This window comes from Ailuropoda melanoleuca, chromosome X (genome assembly GCF_002007445.2).
Source record: "Ailuropoda melanoleuca isolate Jingjing chromosome X, ASM200744v2, whole genome shotgun sequence".
Classification (NCBI taxonomy): domain Eukaryota; kingdom Metazoa; phylum Chordata; class Mammalia; order Carnivora; family Ursidae; genus Ailuropoda; species Ailuropoda melanoleuca.
In genome coordinates this window covers 45208408-45231304 of record NC_048238.1, presented here as the reverse complement: position 1 = coordinate 45231304, position 22897 = coordinate 45208408, and the positions used below count along the sequence as shown (strand labels likewise).

General features: G+C 39.1%; 1 pseudogene; it reads left to right on the top strand.

The window, feature by feature from the left end:
* The first annotated feature begins 370 nt into the window (after nt 1-370).
* Nucleotides 371-18807, top strand: LOC100484318 (annotated as a pseudogene).
* The last annotated feature ends 4090 nt before the right edge of the window (nt 18808-22897 follow it).

The following is a 22897-nucleotide window of genomic DNA, read 5'->3' as shown; positions in this document are numbered from 1 at the left end:
CACATCCCCTCTGAAGCCCTCAGTTTGTTTCTCAGAGTCCATAGTCTCTCACGGTTCATTCCCCCTTCTCTTTACCCCCCCTTCTTCTTCCCTTTCTTCTCCTACCGATCTTCCTATTTCTTATGTTCCATAAATGAGTGAAACCATATGATAATTGTCTTTGACCTCCACTGTCAATGGGTACAATCCCTTTCAGGGAAGCAGGTCGACAAGAGCCTAAAATATGTTCATGCCATTTTTCCAGTAATTGTGATCCTAAATCAATATCCACCCACTCCCACTTCCAAACAGGAAAAGCTCTAAGCTCAAAACTATTTCTTACAGGTCTATTTTCTGATGGTCAAACAGAGAAGTAGTCTTAATATCCAACATGAGAAGGGTTAAATGGATCGTGGCACAGTTGTCTGATGGAACATTCTATAACCATTACCGAGGAATGGTGGCTGTGGAGATTGTATAGCAACGGGGAAAATTTGTTATGCTGTAACTAAGGATACAGGGTTATGTGTACACTCGGACTGCATTAAACTGTCTTTTCTATGAAAATTAAAAGGACTAAACTTTCTTTATGTAAACTATAAACATCTCTGAGCTTTTTTTCCGCTTTTTTTTCTTTGTCTTCTCCTTCAATCAGTCATCTTAATTATGTGCCTTTTTTATAACGGGCCCATCGTTAAGTCCTGGGGATTCCACAGGTGAATCACCCATGGTCCTTCTTCTGTGAGAGGATAGGGCAGAAAAGGAAAGAAATACAAAAAATAAACGGTTTCAAAATGTATGGGTTAGTCTGTGTGGCCCACTTGCGGCAGTAGGCAGGCACGGTCACCCCCTGGCGGCCACCCGACTACCTACTCTTGGGTGGCTCTAACCTACTTCTGGGCAGCGGCTTCCGCCCTCTGGGGTCCAGCCCCAGTCTAATTCTCAGCGCGTCCAAGAGGACCCCCTCTCTCCTCTTCTAAAGCTCTCCATCTCCTAATTGGCGTTCCACCCTGGGCTAGGCCCGGATTTATCCGACCCGGCTACTCTTTTCCGGGATCCGCCCTCCCCTAAAGCCACTCTCTTGGCTCTTATCAGCATGATTTCGTCATTCTCACTGGTTCGCACGCGCCCCCACTACTGGCCAATTGGCTGCCACTGCCACAGTAGGGCGGAACTTCAAGCTCCGAAGTTCTCCCTTTTCCCTTTTTCCTTTTCTGATGCTTTAAAAAGAGAGATTCAGGCAAACTCGTGGTTCTGAGAGAAGAATCCAAGAAAAAATGCCAACCCCACAACTCACTACTCCTTGGTCTGCCTTTGTCCCACCCACTGCTGAGATAGATACCGCCCCTTTCTGACTCTTCCCACCTCCCTCCTGGAAGCGTGGGAATCAAAGCCCCGCCCGTTGGACGTCTTACTCCTCCGGATAATATCCGGTCGCTTTTACTCAATCCCCATCAATCTTGCGTGTGCGCATCTACAGAGGCGGGACTCGCGGAAGGCTGATGCAATCCAGCCAAGCTGGAGGGGCAGGTCGATTGAGATGGGGAGCTAGATTGGGAAGGAATATTTAAATCCTTTCAGAAACAATGTTCTAAATGACACCTTAGTATACATGTAAGTGAAAGCTTGTGCCTTTTTTGGAGGGCTGTTTGATAGTGTCTGTTACAATTTTAAAAATGCATATATCCTGTTGGCTCCGCAAGAGCAGTGCATTAGAATCACCAAGAGGGCTTGTTAAAACGCAGGCTGTTGAGGCCACCCACTAGCAGAATTTTTGATTCAGTGGATTTGGAATGAGCCTGAAATTTTGCCTTTCGAAAAACTTCAGAGTAATGTTGATGCTAACTGGTTTGGGACAACACTTAAAGAACCTTTGATCTAGAGGGGGGAAAGAAACTTTCAGGAAAGCATATAGAAACAAGTATAAACCTTGCTAATTTGTTTGCAATAACGAAAAATTAAAAGCATCTCTAGGGAGGGTGATTTGATCAGTTAAAGATGGGCTATATATTTATAAACTGACATGGAAAGATGATGATGGTGGTGGTGGTGGTGATAATGATGGTAATAGCTAACATTTACTGAGTACTTAACACAGTCCCAGGCACTGTGCTAAAGACTTTATACTCATTTAGTTCTACAGCAACACTCATTGATATGGACCATAACTAATTCTATATTTCCAGTCCAGAACAGGTTTTGGCACCAACAATCTTTTCAGTATATGTTTGTGGCCTCATATAATCAGACCCACACCCAGTCTGTAAAGGAAACAAAAATACAAGCAAAGGAAAACTGTTAGAGCACAGAGGAATGGATGGGGCAGGGTTCCAGGAGGAGTTAGAACCTAAAATGTAGGTAAGAGTTTGCCAAAGAGAAGGAAAAGGACATCTCAGACAAAATGAGTAAGTGGCAAAACATTCCATTCCAAGTTTAGGACTTCAAAGGCCAAAGAACACTTTAAAACACTGTGAGGTGATATCAAATGCTGGCAAGAATTTGGAGCAACAAGAACTCTCAGTCATTGCTGGTAGGAATGCAAAATGATACAGCTACTTTAGCAGAAGGTTTGATGTTTTCTTACAAAACTAAACATGCTTGGGGTGCCTGGTCAGTTAAGCATCTGCCTTCAGCTCAGGTCCTGATCCTGGAGTCCTGGGATCCATGCCCAGTCAGGGTCTCTGCTGCGCAGGGAGTCTGCTTTTCCCTCTTCCTCTGCCCCTTCCCCCCACTCGTGCTCTCACCCTCCCTCTCTCTGGCTCTCTCTCTCTCAAATAAATAAATAAAATCTTTCAAAAAAAATCTAAACATGCTCTTACCCTATGATCCAGCAATCGCATTCCTTGGTATTTACCCAAAGGAATTAAAAACTCTCAGCTCCCACCAAGGCCTTTTTTTCTCCAGTCTTCTTGTTCATTTGGCTATCCGGTAGTGAATCTGATTCCAAACAAAATCCAGTGCTCCAGATAAATGTCCATTGAATCACAGTGAGGATAGATTTTTATTCTTAAGATTCTGAGTATTCTCTAGAAGCTGGGTTAGAGTTCCAGACAAGCAGAAGCCAGGTAGAGTCCCAGGTTTCTCTGTTTGTAACAACTGAGTTAGAATTCCGGCAAACAACTGTTTCTAAGTATCTGGGTTTGAGTCCCAGGAAAACAGAGGCTGGGTTAGAATCTCAAGTTTCTCTGTTCATAAGTGTAAAGTTATCATTAGTCAGTAACATGGGAATTTCTCAACTGCTGACTGTATGCTTCACCATTATGGCCCTAATACCATCTGACAAAACTTGGCAAAACTTTACTTAAAACCTCTCTTTAGGTACAATGGCCCCTCTGGGGCTCCTAGGATATGCCTAAATTGCTTCACTTACAGGGAGTACTAGAGCAAAAAGGAACAAGAATATCAGATGCACAATACAATAGTCTGCTTTTCTCTCTTGGTATGAAAAAGCCAAAAAATGGCTAAATAAATAAAAACTCATACAAACTATTGATATTCTTAAACAATGTCTTCAGAAAATTTTTTTCTGACCCAGTAAACTCCCTAGCATCCTCCACAGCACCCTCCTATTCCTCTCCCAGCTCTTGTTTATATCTTCCTCTCCCAGAATGTCCCTCACCAAGGGCATCCCTAGCCCCTCAACTTCCTGTAACTGTAAGATTCCGTGGGCCTTCATCTCTTATAGATGAAGCCCAGGGTGCAGCCAATACTTGTTCTCCAGTGAGGTCAACATAAGACATAACATGTAAACGTTGGTCTTGGTCCAAAATACATGCCATCATCAAGGACGTTCCTGACCCTCAGGAAGAAAGAAAAATATTTAGTGAATTTAGAATGGTTCTGGGAGTATATTCTCCATGATTCCCTGATTTATATTACCTTATCTACCCATTGGTCAGCCCTGGAGTTGCCTCCCTTTGGTTTGAAAAGCCGAATGGAACACCGTTCCTGAAGCCCTTCAAGGGTCTCAGACAACCCTGTGATTCCCATAGGAAAAAAAATTACTAGGACCATTTCTCAGGTTTAGTCCACCAAAGTTGATCAGTCATGTATTCAAAATTGTAAACAATAAAGAGATAAAACTTTAGCTAAGTATTGTCATCCATTAAAAGCAACATGTAAAGAGCATTTGGGGCTGGAACTGACTTCCCAAACAGCCTCTGATCTGGCCACAAACTTTATAAATGGTCTTAGACTGGAGTTCAATGATACGTTACAGAGAAAAAGAACATTAATTTAGCAAAATGAAAACATGTCTGAGTTCCAGATATTAGCCCAGCATTATGAAGATAGTATTTTTTTAAAAAAATGGAAAATACACAACACAAGCTTATGGTATTGCAATTAAAAAATAACTAGAAAGACCTGAAAATTTTAATATATGGCAAGCCCCAAAATCATGTTCCCGTTGATCAGGACTCTTATCAAAATTGTAGGGAAAAAAGGACACTGGGAACTTCAGAGACAAGAGGAAGCTCAAGTCTCCTCCTCACCAGGAAATTAGACTCTCCTCTGGGAAGGTAAATGGCCAATGCCCTCAGCTGTAGTTAAACTTGCAAGGGGAAATACCCCTGCAAGTGTAAGGGTGCCCTACCACATTTCTCACTGATACCAGTGCAATCCATTCCCCTCTTAATAATTCCTAGTTTCTTTCAAGTTATATTACAAAGGTGTAATAATTAAAGCAATATGGTACTAGTCAGATAAAGACAAATACATGTGGAATTTAAGAAACAAAATAATCATCATGGAGAAGGAGGCACACCAAGGAACAGACTCATAACGTTAGAGAACAAACTGGTGGTTACCAGAGGGGAGGTGGTGGGGGATGAGTGAAAACAGGTGATGGGGATTAAGGAGTGGACTTGTCATGATGAGCACAGTGTGATGTATGGAATTGTTGAATCACTATATTGTACACCTGAAACTAATACAACACTATATGCTAACTACACTGGAATTAAAATATTTTAAAAAGTATTAATCCATTGAAAAATACTTCCTAGTTTCTTGTTACCATTGTTTAGAGTCACCAAACTTTATCAGTAGTCGATTTTGATGAGTCGTGTCATGATTTGCCTCTATCCCAGCTCCTCATTATTTCTGTGAGACTTCTTTAAGCTCAACACAACTTTCTTCTCAGTTCTACCACTCTATTAAACCTGTTAGGAATGGATATTCTCATAAATTTGGGTATAAAAATTCATTATGCTTCCAAAGAATTCCTTCTACAGGACCCTGGCTCCCCTCTTTCACATCTCTGTTCTCTAATGGCTTTGTCCAACTTCCCTGAGTTCCTTTCCACCTTCAACCTAACACCTATTTCATTGAAAATTTAATTTTTATAATAATATTTTTTATGATATTGTGTTAGTCACCATACAGTACATCCCTAGTTTTTGATGTAAAGTTCCATGATTCAAGACTTGCGTATAACACCCACTGCACCATGCAATGTGTGCCCTCCTTAATACCCATCACTGGCCTATCCCAATCCCCCCCCGGAAACCCTCGGTTTGTTTCCCAGAGTCCATAGTCTCTCATGGTTCATTCCCCTTTTGTTTACCCCCGCTTTCTTCTTCCCTTTCTTCTCCTACAAATCTTCCTACTTCTTATGTTCCATAAATGAGTGAAACCATATGATAATTGTTTTTCTTTGCTTGACTTATTTTGCTCAGCATTATCTCCTCCAGTGTCATCCATGTTGCAGCAAATGTTGAGAAATCGTTCTTTTTGATGACTGAGTAATACTCCATTTTATATATGGACAACATCTTCTTAATCCAGTCATCTGTTGAAGGGCATCTCGGCTCCTTCCACGATTTACTATTGTGGACAATGCTTCTATGAACATTGGGGTGCATATGGCCCTTCACTTCACTACGTCTGTATCTTTGGGGTAAATACCCAGTAGTGCAATTGCTGGATCATAGGGTAACTCAATTTTTAACCTTTTTAAGGGACCTCCACACTGTTCTCCAGAGTGGCTGTACCAACTTGCATTCCCACCAACAATGTAGGACAGATCCTCTTTCTCCACATCCTCTCCAACATGTGTTGTTTCCTGCCTTGTCAATTTTTGCCAATCTAACTGGCGTAAGGTGGTATCTCAGTGTGGTTTTGATTTGAATTTCCCTGAAGGCTAATGATTTTGAACATTTTTTCATGTGTCTGTGAGCCATTTGTATGTCTTCAATGGAAAAGTGTCTGTTCATATCTTCTGCCCATTTTATGATTTGTGTATTTGTTTCTTGTGTATTGAGTTTGAGAAGTTCTTTGTAGATCTTGGATACCAGTGTCTTTGTAATTTATCTGTAGTGTCTTTGCAATTATCTTCTCCATTTCGTGGGCTGCCTTTTTGTTTTTCTGACTGTTTCCTTGGCTGTGCAGAAGCTTTTGATCTTGACGAAGTCACACAAGTTCATTTTTTCTTTTGTTTCTCTTGCCTTTGGAGATGTGTCATGAAAAAAGTTGCTGTGGTTGATGTTGTAGAAGTTGCTGCCTATGCTCTCCCCTAGGATTTTGATGGATTCCTGTCTCACATTGAGGTCTTTCATCCATTTGGAGTTTATCTTTGTGTATAGTGGGAGAGAGTGGTCAAGTTCATTCTTTTGCATGTAGCTGTCCAATTTTCCCAGCACCATTTATTGAAGAGACTGTCTTTTTTCCACTGGATGTTTTTTCCTGCTTTGTTAAAAATTAGTTGCCCAAAGAGCCGAAGGTCCATTTCTATATTCTCACCTCAAGAAGCTGGAACAGGAACAGAAAAACAGGCCTAATCCATGCACAAGAAAGCAGTTAATCAAGATTAAAGCAGAGATCAATGAATTAGAAACCAGGAGTACAGTACAGCAGATCAACAGAACTAGAAGCTGGTTCTTTGAAAGAATTAATACAATAGACAAACCACTCGCAAGACTTATCCAAAAGAATAGAGAAAGGACCCAAATTAATAAAATTATGATTGAAAAGGGAGAGGTCACAACCAACACCAATGAAATAGGAAGGATCATTAGAAACTTTTATCAACACATTTATGCCAATAAATTAAGCAACCTGGAAGAGATGGAGGCCTTCCTGGAAACGTATAAACTACCAAGACTGAAACAGGAAGAAATTGATTTATTAAACAGACCAATTAATTATGAAGAGATTGAAGCAGTGATCAAAAACTTCCCAAAAAACAAGACTCCAGGGCCTGATGGATTCCCCAGGGAAGTCTACCAAACATTCAAAGAAGAAATAATACCTATTCTCCTGAAGCTGTTTCAAAAAATAGAAACAGAAGGAAAACTACCAAACTCATTCTATGAGGCCAGTATTACCTCGAACCCCAAACCAGGCAAAGACCCATTGAAAAAGGAGAATTACAGACTGATATCACTGATGAATATGGATGCCAAAATTCTCAACAAGATCCTAGCTAATAGGATCCAACAGTACATTAAAAGGATTATCCATCCTGACCATGCGGGATTCATCCTTGGGATGCAAGGGTGGTTCAACATTCGCAAATCAATCAGTGTGATAGATTATATCAACAAGAAAAGATTCAAGAACCATATGAGCCTCTCAACAGATGCAGAAAAAGCATTTGACAAAATACAGCATCCTTTCCTTATTAAAACCCTTCAGAGTGCAGGGATAGAGGGTACATTCCTCAATTTCATAAAAACCATCAGTGAAAAGCCAACAGCAAATATCATTCTCAATGGGGAAAAGCTGGAAGCCTTTCCCTTAAGATCATGAACACGACAAGGATGCCCACTCTCGCCATTTTTATTCAACATAGTACTAGAAGTCCTTGCAACAGCAATCAGACAAAAAAAAGGGATAAAAGGTATTCAAATCAGCAAAGAAGAAGTCAAGCTGTCTCTCTTCGCAGATGACATGATACTCTATAAGGAAAACCCAAAAGAATCCACCCCCAAACTGCTTGAAGTTATAGAGCAATTCAGTAATGTGGCGGGATACAAAATCAATGCTCAGAAATCAGTTGCATTTCTATACACGAACAATGAGACTGAAGAAAGAGAAATTAGGGAATCCATTCCATTTACAACAGCACCAAAAGTCATACTTATCTCGGAATTAACTTAACCAGAAAGGTAAAGGATCTATATTCTAGAAACTACAAATCACTCTTGAAACACATTGAAGAAGACACAAAAAGATGGAAGAATATTCCATGCTCATGAGTCGGAAGAATTAACATAGTTAAAATGTCTATGCTACCCAGAGCAATCTACACTTTCAGTGCTATCCTGATCAAAACACTGAGGACATTTTTCAAAGAACTGGAACAAACAGCCCTTAAATTTGTGTGGAAACAGAAAAGGCCCCGAATCGCCAAGGAATTATTGAAAAGGAGAAACAAAGCTGGGGGCATCACATTGCCGGATTTCAAGCTGTACTACAAAGCTGTGATCACAAAGACAGCATGGTACTGGCACAAAAACAGACACATAGACCAATGGAACAGAAGAGAGAACCCAGAAATGGGTCACTGAAGCTTTAAATCACCCATTGAAATTTCCTCTTCTTTATGGGCAGAAAACATCACCAGTATTGGCGCATATGGCATGCAGAACTTCTTTAGGTAAAATAGATCCTTTTGTGACCCTCCCCAGGATTACCCAATATCATTTAAAGCCAGAAGGACTTGGGAAGTTCTGCTCGATAATCCAAGTCTTTTTAGACAAAAACTTCTAGTCCCCATTTCTAGTCCATGCAATACTCCAATTTTGGCCAGAAAAGAGGGTGAGGGTTGGGGAAGTTATTGGTTAGTCCAAGATTCAAGGTACAGCAATAAAATGGTCAAACCAAGATTTCCCTTGGTGACTTCTTTCTGTGTTCTGACAGTTATGAAAACTCCCTTCTATTTTTTTAATTTTTGTTAATATTTATTTATTTAGCAAATTGAGGGCTTCAGAGGGGACAGAGGTGGGGGAATGGGATAGGCTGGTGATGGGTATTAAGGAGGGCACATATTGCACGGTGCACTGGGTGTTATACGCACGTAATGAATCATGGAACTTTACGTCAAAAACTTGGGATGTACTGTATGGTGACTAACATAATATAATAAAAAATTATTATTAAAAAAGATTTATTTACTTATTTGAGAGAGAGAGAATGAGTTGAAGGGGCAGAGGGAGAGAGATAGAGAGAATCTCAAGTAGACTCTATGCTGAGCATGGAGCCTGACTTGGGGCTTGATCTTAAGACCATGAGATCACAACCTGAGCTGAAACCAAGAGTTGGGTGCTTAACTGACTACGCCACCCAGATGCCCCATAACCATTCCCTCTTAGACACTGAATACCTTCTTAAAGCATAAACAGCAAAGGGCTAAGGCTAGAGACAAATTCAACTTTGCTATCAAATGTGTCTGATTTCTGGGTCATGATATTTCAGCTGCAAGTAAAACTATCTCCACAGACCAAGAATTCACTACCAACATTTTCCTCTCCCTGAAAAAAAAAAAAAAACAACCAGGAGGTTTATCTGGATCTTGTGGGGTATGGATACATAATTTCTCTATGATTGCCTCATCTCTGTATTTGTGACTAGAGAATCATCCCCAAATCCAGTAGTCTGGAACCCCCATTCAAAGATGCTTTTGTGAACCTTAACGTCTCTGTACTTTCACCTCCCACCCTTGGACATCCAAATTACTCCCTGCCTTGCTCCTTGTTAGTACATGAATGAGAGAACTGGGAGTGCTACCTCAGAAGCATACTGTACACCAAAGACCTCTGGGATATTGTCATTTGGACTTATAACCAGTAGCTAAGACCATTCTCCTTTACCTTCAAGAGGTGGCTGCAACCGCCAATTTTGTCCAAGCTACCTCTGATTTAGTATTAGGTAATCTGCTTAACATACATGTTCCTCATTCTATGCAGATCCTATTATTTAATGAAGATACAGGACTGGTCTGTGTGTCGGCTTACCTCATGAAATACTACTCTCTCCCATCACCATGCATTGTCATCAGAATCTTAACCCTGCCATCTTGTTTCCTTTACCCACTGATGGGACACCCCACAATTGTATCATTAATATTAGATCATTATCCTGTCCTGGACTAGATTCATTAGAATACCCCACCTCCAAGTTAATCTTACTTTTCATCTTGATGACGCCTACATCCAGAAGGAAGATGTCTCCTTCCAGGCTGGATATGCCATCATTGATCAATATAAATCTCTAGAATATTAAGCCCTGCCAAATGTTAAATCAGCTCATGTAGCCAAGTTAATTGCTCTTACTGGGACTTGTGTAAGAGCAGAGGGAGCAAATGTTGATATTTATACCAATAGCCACTGTGACTTTGGGGTGGTACACAATTTTGGTTTGTCCTGAAACAGAAGATTCATGACAGCAGCTTTTATTCCAGTCAAAAAAAGGACTCCAAATAGCAGAACTTCTGGAGGCATTGTTAACACCCCACCATATCATTCTAGTTAAAACTGAAGGATGAAGCACAAATAAAATCAGATGAGGCTTGAGGAACTAAACTGGTTGGTAAATATGCCCAATTACCAGCATCTTCTACAACCACTCAAGAAATTGAACCAATTTCCAAGCCTTGGACTATGCTCCTAGATCCCACATCAAGGCCCTAAACCCCTGGTGGTATTTTTGCCATCCCTTGAGAGAAAGAGAACTTCTTTAGGATGACTCCTAAGGAAATTATGAAAGAGGTCTTCATGGACTAACAGCTTCAGACTCAGAAAGAATTGGATGGAGGAAAGTTGGATGATCTATCCACTCAGATGGACTTTGAAAACACCAAGAAAACTGCTTGAGAGTTTTGAGAGTAAAGTCTGCTTCTCAAGCCATTGTCTTGAGAAGTCACCAGAAACATAATCCTGGAAACAGGACTTTGAAAACACCAAGAAAACTACTTGAGAAGTTGAGAGTGAAGTCTGCTTCTCAAGCCATTTTCTATTGTTTACACAACATGACTAACCATGTAAAGGATAAAATGCAGTATGTAATAGACAAAAAGTGGTTTGGACCCTTTAGTTTTATTTGGACCAATCAGTTGCCATTTGCTTCATTCACCAGAAACATAATCCTGGAAAAACTGTGAAAGTGGGGGGCAAGGAAAGGAAGTGGCTCTCCCAGACATTTCTTTCACTGGCAAATGGATTGTATTTTATCCAGTTATCAAAAGCAAAAGGCTACCAGTATGTACACACTCTAATCTGCATGTTTTCTAATGGGTTAGAGCCTTCCCCACTCTAACTTCGTCTGGCTCTTGTTATCTTTAACACCATATAAAGATCTGTACATGAATGCATATAGCAGCTTTATTCATAAAAGCCAAAACTTAGAAGCAACCAAAATATCCTTCAGTGGGTGAATTGATAAATAAATTGTGGTACCTCCATAAAATGGAGTATTATTAGGTGCCGAAAAGAAATGAGCTATCAAGTCATGATTAACATAAAGTAATCTTAAATGCATATTGCTAAGTCAAAGAAGCCAAATCTGAAAAGGCTATATAATGCATTATTTCAACTATATGACATTCCAGAAAAGGCAAAACTGTGGAGACAATAAAAAGATCAGTGTTTGCCAGAGGTTAGGGGAGAGGAAGTGATAAATAGGCAGAGCACAGAGGATTTTTAGAGCAGTAAATATATGCTGTATGACACCAAGAGTGAATCCTAATACAAGCTATGGAGTTTGGGAGATAGTGATGTGCCAATATAGGTTCATTAATTGAAAAAAATGTACCACTCTGGTAGAGGATGATGATAAAAGGGGAAGTTATGAATGTATAGGAGGAAGGGGTATATAGAAACTCTCTGTATCTTCCTTTCAGTTTTGCTGTGAACCTAGAATTACTCAAAAAAATTAATTCTTTAGAAAATTGTAAGAGACAGATAAAACTTTGTCAAAGAAAGACACTACAAATAACCCTCCTCTCACCATCATTTCCAAAAAGAAAGGATGGTTATGACATATAATCTCAGAGTTAAGGGAAAGAAATTCAATTTAATTTTTATAAAGAAAAAGTCTAACATATACAAAAATTGAGAGAATAAAAAGTAATGAACCTCAAAGTGTCACCCATCTTCCAGCTTAACAATTTTCAATTCATGGCCTAATTTCTCACATCAGTATGTGCATTTCCTCATGCATTTGCCATCCCAGATTACTTTGAAGCAAATGCTAGACAACATTTATGCCATAAATATTTGAGTCCATTTTAATTTTTTTACTTTTGTTGACACAATGTTGCATTACTTTCAGATGTACAATACAGTGATTCAAAAAGCTTTATATATATTATTATATGCTCACCACATGTGCAGCTACCATCTGTCACAACACTAATACAATATCATTGGCTAGATTCCCTATGCTGTGCCTTTTATTCCCTTGATTTACTCATTCCATAGCTGTAAGCTTGTATCTCCCATCTCCCTTCTACCCATCCCTCCAACTCCCTCCCCTCTGCCAACCATCAGTTTGTTCTGTGTATTTATAGGTCTGATTCTTTTTTGTTTGTTTGTTTATTCATTTGTCTTATTTTTTAGATTCCACATACAAGTAAAATCATAAGGTATTTGTCTTTCTCTGACTGACTTATTTCACTTAGCATTATACCTTCTAGGTTTATCCATGTTGTTTCAATGACAAGATCTCATCCTTGTTTATGGCTGTGTAATATTCCATTGTGTACATATGCCACGTCTTTTTTATCCATTTATCTATCAGTGGACACTTAAGTTGCATCCATATCTTGGCTATTGTGAGTAAAACTCAGTAAGCATAAGGGTGCATATATCTTTTCAAATTACTGTTTTAATTTTCTTTGGGTTAAGTACTTTGGGTGAAATTACTCAATCATATGGTAATTCTACCTTTAATTTTGTGAGAAATCTCCATACTGTTTGCCACAATAGGTGTACCAATCTACATTCCAACCAACAGTGCACAGGGGTTCCTTTTTCTCTACATCCTCAACAACACTTGTTATTTCTTGTGTTTTTTTATTTAGCCATTCTGACATCTGTAATATCTCATTGTGGTTTTGATTTGCATTTGCCTGATGATGAGCGATGTTGAGCATCTTTTCATATGTCTGTTGGCCATCTGAATGTCTTCTTTGGGAAAATGCCTATTCAAGCCCTCTCCCCATTTTTAAATTGAATTGTTTTACCTGAGGGTTTCAGAAGGGAGGGGGTGGGGTGATGGGGTAGCCAGGTGATTGGTGTTAAGGAGGGCACATGTTGTGATGATCACTGGGTGTTATATACAACTAATCAATCGTTGAACACTACACCAAAAATAAATGAGGTACGATATGTTGGCTAACTGAACATAATTTTTTAAAATGCTGGAAAACAGACTTTATATACTAAAAGGAACAAAATACCTCTGAGTGTGAACCAAAACCAGAGAAAGGTAAAGGGACACCTACCTATTCAAAACATGTATTTTCCATCTTATGTACTGGTGCAATATGAAGGAACTCTTTATCTTGTGTAACTCAGACCATATTAATGAAGTCTTAGGGCAATGGAATTTACTTCACTGGCAGTAAATAAAATTGCTGAAAAAATAAAAAAAATAAATTGAATTGTTTTGGGGTTTTTTGTGTGTTGAGTTGTATAAGTTCTTCATATATTTTGGATATTAACCCCTTACCAGAAATAATGTTTCTAAGTATCTTTTCCCATTCAGTAGGCTTCCATTTTGTTGTTGTTGATTTCCTTCACTGTGCAAAAGCTTCTTATTTTGATATATTCCAATAGTTTAATATTGTTTTCAAATATGTTTGAAAATACTTAGAAAAATGTTTCTATGACTGATGTCAAGGAAATTGCTGCCCATAAAAAACCAGGATTTTTATGGTTTCAGGTCTTACATTTAGGTCTTTAATCTACTTTGAGTTTGTTTTGTGTACGGTGTTAGAAAGTGGACCAGTTTCATTCTTTTATGTGTAGCTGTCCAGTTTTTCCAGCACCATTTATTGAAGAAACCATCATTTCTCCATCATATATTCTTGTCTCCTTTGTTGTAGATAAATTGCCCATATAATCGTGGGTTATATATGGGCTTTCTACTCTGTTCCCCTGATCCACATGTCTATTTTCATGCCATTGCCATACTGTTTTGATTACTATAGCTTTGAGTATACCTTAAAATATAAATCTGAAATTGTGATACCTCCAGCTTTGATCTTTCTCAAGATTTCTTTAGCTATTCAGGATCTTTTGTGGTTCCATACAAATTTTAGGATTATTTGTTCTAGTTCAGTAAAAAATGCTATTGTTATTTTGATAGAGATTGCTTTGAATCTGTAGATTGCTTTGGGTAGTATGGACATTTTAATAATATTAAATTTTCCAATCCATGAGTATTGAATATCTTCCCATTTGTGTCATCTTCAATTTCTTTCATCAAAGTTTTATGGTTTTCAGAGTAAAGGTCTTTCATCTTCTTGGCTAAGTTTGTTCCTGGACAAAATTTTTAACGCAATTATAAATGAAATTATTATGGGGGTGTCTGGGTGGGTGCAGTCAGTTAAGCATCTGACTCTTGCTTTCAACTCAGGTCATGACCTTGGCGTCATGGGATTGAGTCCTGAATTGGGGTCCTTGCTCAGCACAGTCTGCTTGAGATTCTCTTTCCCTCTCCCTCTGCCCCTACTCCCACTCTGTCTTTCAAATAAATAAATAAATCTTTAAAAATGAAATTAAAACTAAAAAATAAATGCAATTGTTTTCCTTTTTTAATAATATTTTTTTATTATATTATGTTAGTCACCATACAGTACATCCCTAGTTTTTGATATAAAGTTCCTTGATTAAAGACTTGCGTATAACACCCAGTGCACCATGCACTACGTGCCCTCCTTACTACCCATCACCAGCTTATCCCATTCCCCCCCCCGAAGCCCTCAGTTTTTTTCCCAGAGTCCATAGTCTCTCATGGTTCATTCCCCCTTCTTTTAACCGCCGCTTTCTTCTTCTCTTTCTTCTCCTACTGATCTTCCTACTTCTTATGTTCCATAAATGAGTGAAACCATATGATAATTGTCTTTCTCTGCTTGACTTATTTTGCTCAGCATTATCTCCTCCAGTCCTGTCCATGTTGCAGCAAATGTTGAGAAATCGTTCTTTTTGATGGCTAATACTCCATTGCATATAGGACCACATCTTCTTAATCCAGTCATCTGTTGAAGGGCATCTCGGCTCCTTCCACAATTAAGCTATTGTGGACAATGCTGCTATGAACATTGGGGCACATATGGACCTTCTCTTCACTACGTCTGTATCTTTGGGGTAAACACCCAGTAGTGCAATTGCTGGATCATAGGGTAGCTCAATTTTTAACTTTTTAAGGGACCTCCACACTGGTTTCCAAAGTGGCTGTGCCAACTTGCATTCCCATCAACAATGTAGGAGGGATCCCCTTTCTCCACATCCTCTCCAACATGTGTTGTTTCCTGCCTTGTCAATTTTTGCCATTCTAACTGGTGTAAGGTGGTATCTCAGTGTAGTTTTGATTTGAATTTCCTTGATGGCTAATGATGTTGAACATTTTTTCATGTGTCTGTTAGCCATTTGTATGTCTTCATTGGAAAAGTGTCTGTTCATATCTTCCGCCCATTTTATGATTTATTTGTTTCTCGTGTATTGAGTTTGAGAAGTTCTTTGTAGATCTTGGACACCAGTCTTTTATCTGTAGTGTCCATTGCAAATATATTCTCCCATTCCATGGGCTACCTCTTAGTTTGACTGTTTCCTTGGCTGTGCAGAAGCTTTTGATCTTGAAGAAGTCCCACAAGTTCTTTTTTGCTTTTGTTTCTCTTGCCTTTGGAGATGTGTCATGAAAAGAGTTGTTGTGGCCGATGTCAAAGAGGTTGCTGCCTATGCTCTCCTCTAGGATTTTGATGGATTCCTGCCTCACATCGAGGCCTTTCATCCATTTGGAATTTATCTTTGTGTATGGTGTGAGAGCGTGGCAATTGTTTTCTTAATTTCTCTTTCTGCTATTTCTTTATTAGCATATAAAAACATTACTGGGGGCACCTGGGTGGTTCAGTCAGTTAAGTGTAGGACTCTTGGTTTCAGCTCAGGTCATGATCTCAGGGTGGTGGGATCAAGCCCCACATTGGGCTCCACACACAGCATGGAGTATGGTTGTCCCCCTCCCTGTGCTCCTCCTCCCGTTCAAATTCTATTTTTTCTCTCTCTCTCAAATAAAAAAGTACATAAAATCTTTTTTAAAAGAAACATTACTGATTTCTGTGTATTACTTTTGTATTCTGAATATTTACTGAATTCATTTATTACTTCTAATAGTTTTTTGGGGAGCTGAAGTCTTTAGGGTTTTCTAAGTACAGTATCATGTCATCTACAAATAGTGGCAGTTTTAACTCATTCCTTATCAATATGAGTGCCTCATTTTTTTCTTGTCTGATTGAGTTTATACCTTTAAAATATAAAGAATCATTTTTATTGACGTATGATTAACATACTGTGCTATATTAGTTTCAGGTGTACAATATAATGATTATACAATCTATACATTACTCAGTGCTCAACATGATAAATGTACTCTTAATTGCCTTTATCTATTTCTCTGACCCACCTGCCCACCTCCACTCTGACAACCACCAGTTTATTCTCTGTATTTAAAAGTCTTCCATGGGACGCCTGGATGACTCAGTCAGTTAAGCATCTGCCTTTGGCTCAGGTCATGATCTCAGGCTCCTGGGATCAAGCCCTGCATCAGGCTCCAGGGGACCTACTTCTCCCTCTCCCCTACCCCCACCCATGCTCTCTCTCTCTCTACCTCTCTCTCAAATAAATAAATACAATCTTCCTAAAAATAAAATTAAAAAATAAAAGTCTGTCTGGGGGGAAGATAGTGACCCAAAGGGACTGGCTGGGAGCAGTGGAGGTAGTGGAGGCAGTGGAGGGTCATCAGGGGAGCTCAAAAGTGGAGGTGGTGCTTCCTTCCAACACTGTCACACCCACCCTGCTGTACCATCATGGACCCACTCTTCTGTTTGTAAAGATGAGCCAAAGGAAAGAATAAACATGGAGGTTTTATTCCTGCTCACACTTTAGAGATAGAAAAGACTGTAATTTTTTTCAATGGGAAGATTAAAAGTTGTCAGGAGCTAGATTTGTTGCCCAAGAAGCTCATAACCAAAGATGTCAGCCTCCTCTATCCTGAACACAGTGTGAGGAAAGGTACGTGAAGTTTATTGAGTTGCGCTGGTCTCAGAGAAAGTTTTGTCAAAGATGTCAGCAGTTGCTATTGCCAGATGATTGGGAAAAGCATCATGACCATCAGGAAGTAGGTGATATTTCTATCACCCAGTTAAAAAGACCCAGTCAACTTCTTTATCCATTGGAAAACAGGGAGACAAATACCTAGTATTTGTTTACTGATAGGAGCTGTCAGTTCCTTTTTTTTAAATGATTTTTTATTATATTATGTTAGTCACCATACAGTACATCCCCGGTTTCCGATGTAAAGTTCGATGATGTGTTGGAACACCAAGGTTGCATGTGCACCATGCAATACGTGCCCTCCTTACTACCCATCACCAGTCTATCCCATTCCCCCACCCCCGTCCCCTCTGAGGCCCTCAGTTTGTTTCTCATAGTCCGTAGTCTCTCATGTTTCATTCCCCCTTCTGATTACCCCCCTTTATTTATCCCTTTCTTCCCCTCCCGATCATCCTAGTTCTTATGTTCCATAGATGAGAGAAATCAAATGATAATTGTCTTTCTCTGCTTGACTTATTTCACTTAGCATTGTCTCCTCCAGCGCCGTCCATGTTCTTGGTAGACCTACTTTCTACCCTTGGATTCAGAAAAGTACTCTGTGTTGGAACACCAAGGTTGCATGAGCTGATCAGGTCGAAAGCATCAGGTGACAAGAGTCTAACATTTAAAGCCTTTTATTAGATACTGATTTTTGGTATCCAGTTTTATGTGAAAGATAGTTTTTGCCATTATACCTTGTTTAACCATCACATCTTTGATGGGAAGTCTGCCTTCGAAGTATGCAGAACATGTTTACAGGAAAATAAAGGTGAGGGAATCATTATGGTGACAGGTCCTCCTTTTGGTGGTTTTGCTGAACCTCCAGTTGTTACATTCAAGAAATAAATTATGTGGAAAGAAGATCAAGACCAAGAAGAACTACCCATATTCTGAATTTTCCCCTCTTTTTTGAAGTCCAACTTTATCCGTTTTTTCCAAGCTTCTGCATGCTGAATTACCAGATAGATTATGATAATCATGAGCTTTATACACATGGAAAGACAGGTTGAAAACAGTCTTCTGTGCATATTTTCACCAATATTCTACCCAGCAAAATAATCCTTCCTATTGAAGAAGAGTACAGATTTTGCCTCTGTGCTAATGATGTTTCCCTAGAAAATCAACACCATGAGCACTGCAATTCTTGCACCTCCAAGATGGCAAGAATGGAACCACTGCTTTGTCTGCATAAAGTGTGTAAAACCTTCCTGATTCCACTATAGCATTTGCAGTCACTGTGCCCTTCCAGATCATTCTCATAGGGGCCCCCAAATAGCTGTTTTATTTGTGGTGAATTAGATAATAAAAGTAGTACTTGCTCTAACATCTCTACATCTAAAAAAGTGAACAAAGCTGTCAGCAAGCAGAAGCAAAGAAAAGTAATAAGATGAAAATGGAGACCACTAAAGGACAATCCATGAACATCTGTTACAAGGAGGGAAAAAGGAGAGAAAGAGCCCATCAATATCTTTGCTCTAAAATGTCCAGTGACTTGAGAATAAAGAAAGATTTATAGTCCAAATTTTGATGCCATTTTCTTTTTTTAAATTTTTTATTATGTTATGTTAGTCACCATACAGTACATCCTTAGTTTTTAATGTAGTGTTCCATGATTCATTGTTTGCGTATAACACCCAGTGCTCCATGCAATACATGCCCTCCTTAATACTCATCACCGGCCTAACCCAATCTCCCACCCCCCTCCCCTCTGAAGCCCTCAGTTTGTTTCTCAGAGTCCATAGTCTCTCATGGCTCATTTCCCCTTCTGCTTATCCCCCCCTTCATTCTTCCCTTTCTTCTCCTACCGATCTTCCTATTTCTTATGTTCCACAAATGAGTGAAACCATATGATAATTGTCTTTCTCTGCTTGACTTATTTCACTTAGCATAATCTCCTCCAGTCCCATCCATGTTGCTGCAAATGTTGGATAATCATTCTTTCTGACGGCTGAGTAATATTCCATTGTATATATGGACCACATCTTCTTTATCCATTCGTCTGTTGAATGGCATCTCTGCTCCTTCCACAGTTTAGCTATTGTGGACAATGCTGCTATGAACATTGGGGTGCATATGGCCCTTCTCTTCACTATGTCTGTATCTTTGGGGTAATTACCCAGTAGTTGATGCCATGTTGTGAAAGGGCCACACAAGACTTAAATTTTGTCACTTTCAAAGGTATGCATCTTTCTAAGTGAGATAATAGGCAGGTGGTATTTGCTGGTTATAGACCCTTCAGCAACCCCTATGACTACTTGGAGAGTTGTTCCATTCTTAGCTGGTTTACCAGATCTCTGTGTGTGCCTTTTTTCTCTCCTTGAATATCTCCCAATCATATTATTTTGGCCTCTTTTGAAAAATGGGCGTACAGCATTCTTTTGCAGAAAGTATCAGAAGAAAAATAAAAGTGAAAACTTGAGGTTTTGTTTACATTGAACACAAGTATGTTGAAGTTAAACATCAAAATAGTATATGATGACCTAAAACCCACTTGCAAAGAAAAGTACAATGAACAATTATTTATAGACAAAATCTGAAGATGGAAAGAATTTTGAAAAAAGTAGTCTAAAGATATAAAGATTATAGCTATGGTTTTATTATTAAATATTTGTTTTTCCAAAAAAGGCTGTTTGTCTCTTTTTTCTTTGTTCAATTGTTTTGTTTCTTAAATTCCATGGTATGGAAGTTCTTCAAAAAAAATTTTTTTAAATAGGGGCACCTGGGTGGCTCAGTCAGTTAAGTGTCTGACTTCGTTCAGCTCAGGTCATGATCTCCAGGTCCTGGGATTGCACCCCAAGTTGGGCTCCCTACTCATGGAGGGATCTGCTTCTCTCCCTCTCCCTCTGCCCCTCCCTCCACTCATGCTCCCTCTTTCTCTCTCAAATAAATAAATAAAATCTTTAATTTTTTTAATAGAATTACCAAATGATCCAATAATTTCATTACTGGGTATTTCCGCAAAGAAAATAAAAACACTAATTCAAAAAGATATATGCACCCTTATGATTATTGTAACATTATTTACACTAGTCAAAATATGGAAGCAACTCAAGGGTTCCTTCATAGATGAATGGATAAAGAAGATATATATATATATGTATGTGTATATATATATATATGTATATCTTCATATATATGTATATCTTCATATATATGTATATCTTCATATATATACATATATACATATGTATATATACATATACATATATATACATATGTATATATACATATACATATATATATACATATATACATATATACATATATACATATATATGCATATGTATGTGTATATATGTATATGTATATATATGTATATGTATATCTTCATATATATATATACATATATATATGTAGGAATATTACTCAGCATAAAAAGAATAAGATCTCATCATTTGCAAGATTTGGATGACCCAGAAGGTATAATGCTAAGTGAATTAACTCAGTCAGAAAAATAAATATGCCATATGATTTCACTCATATGTGGAATTCAAGAAACACAAATAAGCAAACAAAGAAAAAGAGAGGACTCTTTAATATAGCCACAATACCATAGAATATCTAAAAATTTAACAATAATTCTAATATAAACAAATATCCAAACACTATTTAAATTTCCCCAGTTTTTGCACAATTTTTAATATTTTTTTACTTGAGAGAATGGTTTTTTCAGTTTTTATTTAAATTCCATTAATTAACATATAGTGTAAGATTAGTTTCAGGTATACAATTTAGTGATTCCACACTTTGAGAAAATACCCAGTGCTCATCACAGCAAGTGCACTCCCTTGATCCCCATCACTTTAACCCACCCCCCCACCCACTGACACTCTAATAACCATCAGTTTATTCTCTATAGTTAAGAGATAAGTTGACGTGTGCTCCCTCTAAACCTACCTTGCTGAGAGTCTTTTCATGAATGGATGTCGTACTCTGTCAAATGCTTTTTCTGCATCTATTGAAAGGAGCATATGGCTCTTATCCTTTCTTTTATTAATGTGGTGTATCATGCTGATTTTTTTGTGTGAATATTGAACCACCCTTGCAAACCAGGAATACATCCCACTTGATCCCGGTGAATGATTCTTTTAATGCACTGTTGGATTCAGTTTGCCAGTATTTTATTGAGAATTTTGCACACATGGGATGCCTTGGTGGTTCAGTCAGTTAAGCATTTGACTTTTGATTTCAGCTCAGGTCAAGATCACAGGGTGGTGAGATCAAGCCCCACATCAGGCTCTGCACTAGATTTGGAGCCTGTTTAAGATTCTCTCTCTCCCTCTCTAAAAAAAGAGAAAGACAGTAATGTGGCAAGACGGCAGAAGAGTAGGGGGACCTCATTTCATTGGGTCACTTGAATTTAGCTAGATAACTATCAAACCGTTATGAACACCCATGAATTCAACCTGAGATGTAAGAAAAAATATCTGTAACTCTACAAGTAGAAAAGCAACCACTTTTTGCAAGGTAGGAAGTGTGGAGAAGTGAATCTGAGGGAGATACTGGAAGATAAATGGAGGGGGGAGGGAGCCTCCATAAGCTGGCCACCAGAAGGTGATATAGCCCTGGAGGGCAAAATCAGAACCCTTAGAAATCTGCTCCAGTGAGAGACATCCCTGCCTGAAAGGTGCTCAGGTGGTGAAAAGGAGCAGAATTCTAGGTGGAACAGTGTGGTCTCAGGACCCCTAAAGTCACAGAAATAACGAGGGTGCCTGAGCCAGTAAAGTTCCCAAGCATTGTAGCAGGGAAACTGGTTAGGGTAAGGGAGCCCAGGTGGGGGCTCTCAGCTTGGTTCGTCTTTTTTCCCTGTGGTAAGAGCCTCCCTGATGTCTTCCACTCTTTTCTCAATACCATTGAATATCCTTAGGATTGTTGGTTTAAATTCTCCATCAGACATGTTACTTATATCTGCTTCACTTAGATCTCTGGGCATGGCCTTATCTATTTCTTCATTTGGGATGAATTCTTCCATCTTCATATTTTGTCTAAGTCTGTGCCTTCTTCTCGGTGTTAGAAAAGCTATTTATGTTTCCTACCCCGGGAGTAATGGTGTTATGAAGAAGAGTTCACGTAGTGTCCAAGGCCTAGTGCTTCAGGGAGTGTCTCTGGCATGTGCTGCGTATACTGTGCTGTTGTGTTTTGGCAGGTCTTTTTCAGGTCAGTCATCTGCAGGGACTCCTCTTACTTGTAGTGTGCAGTGTTGGGTCCTTGTCCAGAACGTGGTGAGTTTTAACTAGGTTTGCTCTGGTCCACTTGTTATATGAGACTTGATACTACTTCCACTAGAACTGAAGTCCGGCAGAACTCTCTCGTTGGCACACATGGTATGGGCAGGGGTTTTTGTTCATCATCTGGGGACGAAGTCAGCTGCACTGGGACTGACACAAGCTTAACTGAGAAGGGCAATACCACCAGAGGGCACGGGGTGGGAATTGGCATAAGCAAATTAGGTAGACTTCGCGGGCACTGCGCTGCTTCCCACAGGTGGCTCTGTGTTATGCTGATGGACAAGGGGAGGAAATGGCACCAACCAGCTCCTTTGTTCCTGGAGAGGTGTCTCCGCGAATGCTGCCTCTCAGTGATGCACTCTGAGAAGAGCAATCTCC